Source organism: Carlito syrichta, unplaced genomic scaffold (genome assembly GCF_000164805.1).
Source record: "Carlito syrichta isolate Samal-C Ts95f unplaced genomic scaffold, Tarsius_syrichta-2.0.1 Scaffold9595, whole genome shotgun sequence".
Lineage (NCBI taxonomy): Eukaryota > Metazoa > Chordata > Mammalia > Primates > Tarsiidae > Carlito > Carlito syrichta.
Window position 1 is genome coordinate 6,312 of NW_006953691.1, and position 6,743 is coordinate 13,054.

Consider the following 6,743-nt stretch of genomic DNA (forward strand, 5'->3'; position numbering starts at 1 on the left):
ACTAGGGTTCTGGTTAGAACTTGGTCTGCTTCAACCCAAGTAAAATCAAGATCAAAAGTGGTTTGGGAAGGCCAGAACCCTCAGGGATGGAGGGAGGGAAATCCAGGGGGTGAGGGGCTGTTTGGCAACTGAGGTGAAAGGATTGCCCTCCCCCTGCTGGGATCCCCTCAGTCCCTCCTGTCTGGCAGGAAGGGGGCAGCCTGTAAACCCAGAGAGCAGGTCTGGGGCTGTCAGATGTTCCAGGCAGGGGGCTAGAAGATCCTCACAAAGGCTTGCCCTCCAGGGAGATGACAGCACTGCCCCCCAGTTTCTCTGCCAGGGTGCAGTGATCCTTGACCTCCTCATAGTAGTTTGCTTGTAATTCATGTTTGATTCCTGTCAGCTTCTTTTTGATGGCATCCTTGGAGCTGGCATAAATCATTTTACTCTTAAGGGGTGCACACTCAGGAGCCCAGAAGATAAACACCAGGTCCTCCTTCTTGCTCTCCTTGGTCTCATAGGTTGCATCATAGAGGGCATAGCAGCAGTCCTTGTCTGGCAGCATCTTGACAAAGGTGGCATACGGGTCATCAACATTCTGGCCCGCATCACCTACCAGGATCTCCTTACCCTCCTCCAGGATGATGTTCTTCTTGTCCTCACTCAAGCAGAAGAGAGCACCACCTTCTTGTGCTTCTTCACCTCTTCTGGTGTGGAAGACTTGCACACCTTCATGTCATTGAGCACCTTGATGACGCCATCAGAGACAGCCACACCAGAGGCCATGTTTCCAGAAGTGACGAGGAGAGATGGCGAGGAGAGCCAGAGAACAGGATGGTGCTGCTGCTGCTGCTGGGACCCGACTTAGGTCCAAATCTAATAGCCAATGTCCATGTAAGAGTAAGAAGAGGATGTGCACCACACACGTACAGGAGGGAAAGACCATGTGAAGACAGAGGCAGAAATTGGAGGCATGCAGCCACAAGTGCAGGAACACTGAGAAGAGCGGAGACGTAGAGTCTTCCACCAGAGCATGGCCTTACCTACATTTTGATTTGTGACTTTTGGCCTCTAGAACTGTGATAGAGTACCTTTCTGTTATTTGCAACCATCTGGTTTGTGATAATTTGCTACAGCGACCCCAGGACCTTATTCACACACATAGGGGCCCCATCTGAGTGACACTCTTGGCCTCTTTCCCCACGAGAGGCAACGTGAGTCAGGTTACAGAATTCCAACCCTCCCTATCTCCTCTACATGGATACCTGCAGACCTTACCCACCTGCTCTCTGACATGTTGTAAAAAGTCTGCCCCTACCAGGGAAGACCTGTGAGATGAAGAGGTTGCACCAGTATCTGGATGAATAAACACGTCCACTCAGGATTAACTAGCTTCCAGCGGACTGATCCACTTTCCTCCAGTTTCTTCAGTTATGACCATGATACTTGGATTTCTATCCACTTGACTCATCTGCCTGTCTTTCAGGTGGAGAATATAGAGTGTTATTTGTTCACTCCCCAAAACCTCAAAATAAATCAAAGGGGCAAGGCAGAGCCTTGAGCAGAAAACTGGCCAAGAATTTGATGGCAGGAAAAATCCAAATAAAAAGGAATGAGATATCCAGTGTGGTGCTGCTTGGGCATTTTAGGAATTGGCCTGTGCCTTTGTCAAAGGTGCCCCTCTCCAAGATACTTATCTTCCATTGACCAGAAAATAGTGATTGGGCTAGAACCAGATAGTTTACTGTCATCTGCCTAGAATTGCCACAATCCAAGTATAAATCCACAAATTCTAAAATGCAAACAACACCCTCTAGCCTTCTGTGGTGTCTGAACTGTTCTGCTGACAGTTATAAATGATGGTGTCTTATACTGTATTAGGGAAAACGGGGATGCCCATACACCAAGTTTCTTCTTCTCTCATCCAATAGAAGCAAGCCTCATGCAATTCAGCCCTTCAAGGGCCACCCACTGGTTTAGCCTTGGCCCTGCCTGTGACTTAGTTTGGACTTAAGAAACCATACCTTTTACACATTTGTCTAATAATGCCCAAGTTCTGCATGGAGCAGCCTCTAACATGATCTTACTTTAGACCTGGTACCAGACCCTTTCAAAGCTGTAAAGCACCTTGAACTCTTGCCATACAAAAACATCGATCCACTGGGGATCCATGATCCTTCCACCTCAGCCTTCCAAGTAGCCAGAATTACGTGTGCACACCAGGCTAATATTTGATTTATTGTAGAGATAAAGTCTTGTCAAGTTTCCTGGGATAGTCTCAACCCCTCAGGCTCAGGCAATCCACTCACCTCAGCCTCCCAAAGTGCTGAGATTATAGGCTAAGCCACCAAGCCTGGCCTCTCCTTTGTGTTCTTAAAATTGATTCACTTTTTCCTTAAATGTTTTGATTAAAAAACCTAATTTAAAGGGAAGCTTCATACTCTAGGTGAAAACCAATATCTTTCAACTGTAGTAAAATGTTCAGTCCACAAATCATTGAAAATCATGTCATGTATTACCTATTGTACACATGTCACACTTGGAAAGTGTTGCCTTAGGTCCTGGGTCCATCATGACCTGAACCAAACAAGTTCCTTGGTGCCAACTGAATAATGCATCCAATCCCAACCTGCAGTCTTTGTCAAAGGCAGTACAGAATATGACACTTGTTAGCAACAGGACAAAAGCAGCTGGGGTCTGGAAGAAACAGGAGAGGTAGACCACAGGCTCACAGGCTGTCAGTCACTGTCAGAAGAAGACAGAGTCAGCCTGGCCTGTCAGACAGAGGAAATGAATCTGAACAATTGTTTAAAGTCATTTGTTTGGAGGACAAAGGGGAAGAGAATGTTTCCCTTCTTTTGCAGGAAATGCTTAGGTTAGGTGCATGTGGACCCTGCTGGTTAGGCAAGTGCCTGCCACCTTGCTGGCTGGAACCCAGGTAAATCCATACTCCACATCTTATGAGGAAAGGTCCCTCTGGCATGGGCTGTCATGGCTGTCAAATGGCTCACTGAGAAAGCTTCTCTCAGCATCCCAACAGAAGATACTGCTTTGCCACATTCACTCAGTTGTCAGGGAACAAGTGTCCTGGGCAGAGCAGCACTTAAGATGGTGAACACCAACCAGGGGAGGCAGCCCAGGATGGCAAACTTGGCAATGGTGCAAGCCTACTCTGGGGCTGAGAACAGGGTTGCAGGAAACCACCATCCTCTTGGTCCTAATTCTGGGGGCCTTGGAAGTACCTTTGTTCACAAAAGATAAATAAATAAGGGGAAAAAATGATCACTGATTTAGCATTCTCAATGTACTGGGCACCATGTAAGATGTTCCAAGAATAAAAACTGGATGCTCATCATTTACAAAATTTCCAAGTAAATGCTTATTTTTAAATCATCATATCCTATAAGTACTCTTTCTTCAGTTTACTAAAAAGCATCTTCCAAACAGTTCTGAGAATTCCCAAAGATTGTTTTAACTTCCAAATACTTCTTTGCTGCTTGTCAACTCTTCTATTGGGCTGCTTTGTTGAGCTTAAGTTCATTGTCAACTGTTGCCTTGAAATAGTGTCTCAGCATTGCCACCAGCCTTTCAGGGCTACTTTGCACATTGCCCCACCTACATTTCCACCAGAGTGGACACAGAATTCTCCTTGAAGTCCCAGTACCCAGCAAACACAAGATCTTCATGTTGGACTCACTCTACCAAAGTGTAAAAATAAAATGAGGACAGACTCCATGGATGTCGGTATCATTTCTTCTAGGATACATCCACCCTGCCCCTTTCCAGGAGGCTACCCCTGTCACCATGACCAAAAGTCACTGACTGCAAATCATGACATGGTGGCTTATTCATCTATCCAGATAAGAATATTCTTTTTAAAGTCCTACCATTACAATTGCAGCCCTTTCTCACACAGTCAGCAAGTAGCAGCATAATATTTAATTCAGGTCATTTGGCTCTGAAGTCAGTGCTCTCAACTACTAGACCACTCTGCTGTGCAGTAGTTCCCTTCTACACAGAGGGAGAGCCAGTCCCAAGGACACATCCAAGCTTAGAAATGTTATCAGACTGGGTGCAGTGGCTCAAGCCTGTAATCCCAGCACTTTGGGAGGCTGAGGTGAGGGCATTGCCTGAGTCCATGGATTCAAGAACAGCCTGGGAAACTTGGCGAGACCTGAACTCTACAAGAAATCAAAAAATTAACTGGGAGTGGTAGTGCATGCTTACAATTATGGCTACTTGGAAGGCTGAGGCAGAAGGATCGCCAGACCTCAGCAGATCGATGCTGGGGTGACTGTGAGCATGCCACTGCACTCCAGCCTGGGCGATGGAGTGAAACTCCAACTCAAAAAATTAAAAAAATTGTCAGATGTGTCTCCTATTCTCATCACTAGGGATTCAGAAATACTGTGATCCAGACATGGACTCCTCTGCCCCAATTACACTATCTAGATTAACCTTTGAAAGTAACTCTGATAATTTTGCTCTACAGTGTTTATGCTACAGACAAGGAAACAGAGGCACAGAAAACAGAGAAGCTTAGATTTGCCAACCTGTCTTTTAAAATTAATTCTCTTTTCAACATACATAACACTGTTTCTACAGGGTGCTACCACAAATAATTTGAAAATTTACTATATTTTAAATCTTGTATCTGCTGTTATAAGAACTGAAGATTTTAGAAGTAAAGTTGGATTTAAAAGAAAAAAACTTCTCATAATTGTTAGCTACATAAATAGTGACCTTGGGGCCTTGTGTGAAAGAAGATCACTTGCCACAGTTCTCATTGAAAATGTAAACCTTTGAGCTTGGTGCAATCCTATGCAGTTTTTTCAATGTAATTTTTGCTCCTAGGTTCTCTCATTCATCTGTCACCTATTTGCTTATAGTCATCAAGGATTTCTTTAAATGCACTCTTCTTCTCCAAAGATGATGATGATGGTGGTGATGGTGATGGTGATGATGATTACAGTATTGTTAATAACCATTCATCAAACAGATCCTTACTTAAGTGCTCACTTAAATAAGCATGGAGCTCTAGCACTAGGATGCTGGGATTTGATTACTGGCTCTACCACTGTGCGACCATTAGCAAGTTAGGTGACTTCTCTTTGCCTCAGTTCTTTGTTGTAAAGGTAAAATGGATTCACATATGTGGAGTATTTAGATCACTCCTACCACATAGGTAAGAGATCGCTATCTGTTAATTATAGTTATTTGCCAACCATAATGATAGTGACATAGATAAAAGATAAATGTAGCATAGATGTAATTCAAATTAAATTATTATAACAGAAACAGAAGTGTGTTCTTATCATATGACAGTCAGTCATACTGTTAGACAAACATTGTATGTGAGTAAAAGTTTTACCTAACACAAATATTCTGTTTCTTGACTAGTGTCTCAGAATCAGAGTGATACTATGGAAAGCGACTCTGAAGTTAACCCTGAAAATTCTTTCAACATTGACTGTACCTGAAAACTAAACATTCATGATATTGGGTGAGGGAACCTCTGACTATGAGTCTGAGCTCATGTTGCAGGATTTCCTTAATGCCATAAGTACTGTCTAAATTAAAGTCAGAAAAAAATGAAGTACCTAGTCTTTAAAAAATACATATATCTCATATATATATATGTGATCACATATATGATACATATGATTTTTACATTATTTCACATTGAAATATATGTGTGTATATATGTATGTGTATCTGTGTGTATGTGTGTGTGTGTGTGTGTATTTCTCTGAAATTAAGGCAAGATTGTTAAATGAGAGATAATGCTGCACTTATTTACTTGACTGGGAGTTTTACAACCACGGGGTAGTAGGAGACTTGTCTAGGGGCTGGAAGCCTGAAAGATACTAAAAGGGCTAGAGAGGTGGGAGAATGAGTTTTAACAGAGCCCCTTGCATAAGGCTGGGAGACTTGAAGCACTGTTCCATCTGTGAAAAGAGATAAAATTGTATTCCTCAGCTCAGGGAAGTTATCTATCTAACCTTGGCTGAAAAAAATAAAGTCACCATGAAAAACAGAATTAGGAAAAAAAAAAACGTAAGCAAAATCAACAAAGCCAGAGGCATCACATTACCAGACTTCAAACTTTACTACTAGACTACAGTAACCAAAAGAGCATGGTATTGGTACAAAATTAAGCACATAGATCTATGGAACAGAATAGAAATCTCAGATATAAAGCCACTGATCTATAATCAACTAATCTTTGACAAAGTTGACAAAAATGAACATTGGGGAAAGAACATCCTATCCAAAAAATGGTGCTGGGAAAACTGACTAAGCAGATACAGAAGAATACAACAGGACCCCTTCCTCTCAGCATACACAAAAAGTGACTCAAGATGAATTAAAGGCTTAAATGTAAGTACTCATATTATAAAAATCCTAGAAGAAAGCTTAGAAAAAATTATTCTGGATATTGGCCTAGGCAATGAATTCATTAACAAGTCCTCAAAAGCAAGTACAGCAAAAACAAAAATTGGCAAGTGGGACCCAATTACACTAAAGAGCTTCTGCACGGCACAAGTAATAATCAATAGAGCAAAGAGACAACCTATGGAATGGAGAAAATATTTGCAAATTATGCATCTAACAAAAGCCTAGTATCCAGAATCTATAAGGAATGTAAATAAATAGACAGGGGAAAAAAACAAAAAAGACAAATAACCCTTAAAAAATAGGCGAAGGACATAAATGAATACATTTCCAAAAGAAGACATACAAGCAGACAATAAACATATGAA

The 6,743-nt window shown here is 42.1% G+C and overlaps 1 pseudogene; it reads right to left on the reverse strand.

Moving 5' to 3' along the window:
- Positions 1 to 262: 262 nt before the first annotated feature.
- On the reverse strand, positions 263 to 765 carry LOC103254774 (annotated as a pseudogene).
- Between the last annotated feature and the right edge of the window lie 5,978 nt (positions 766 to 6,743).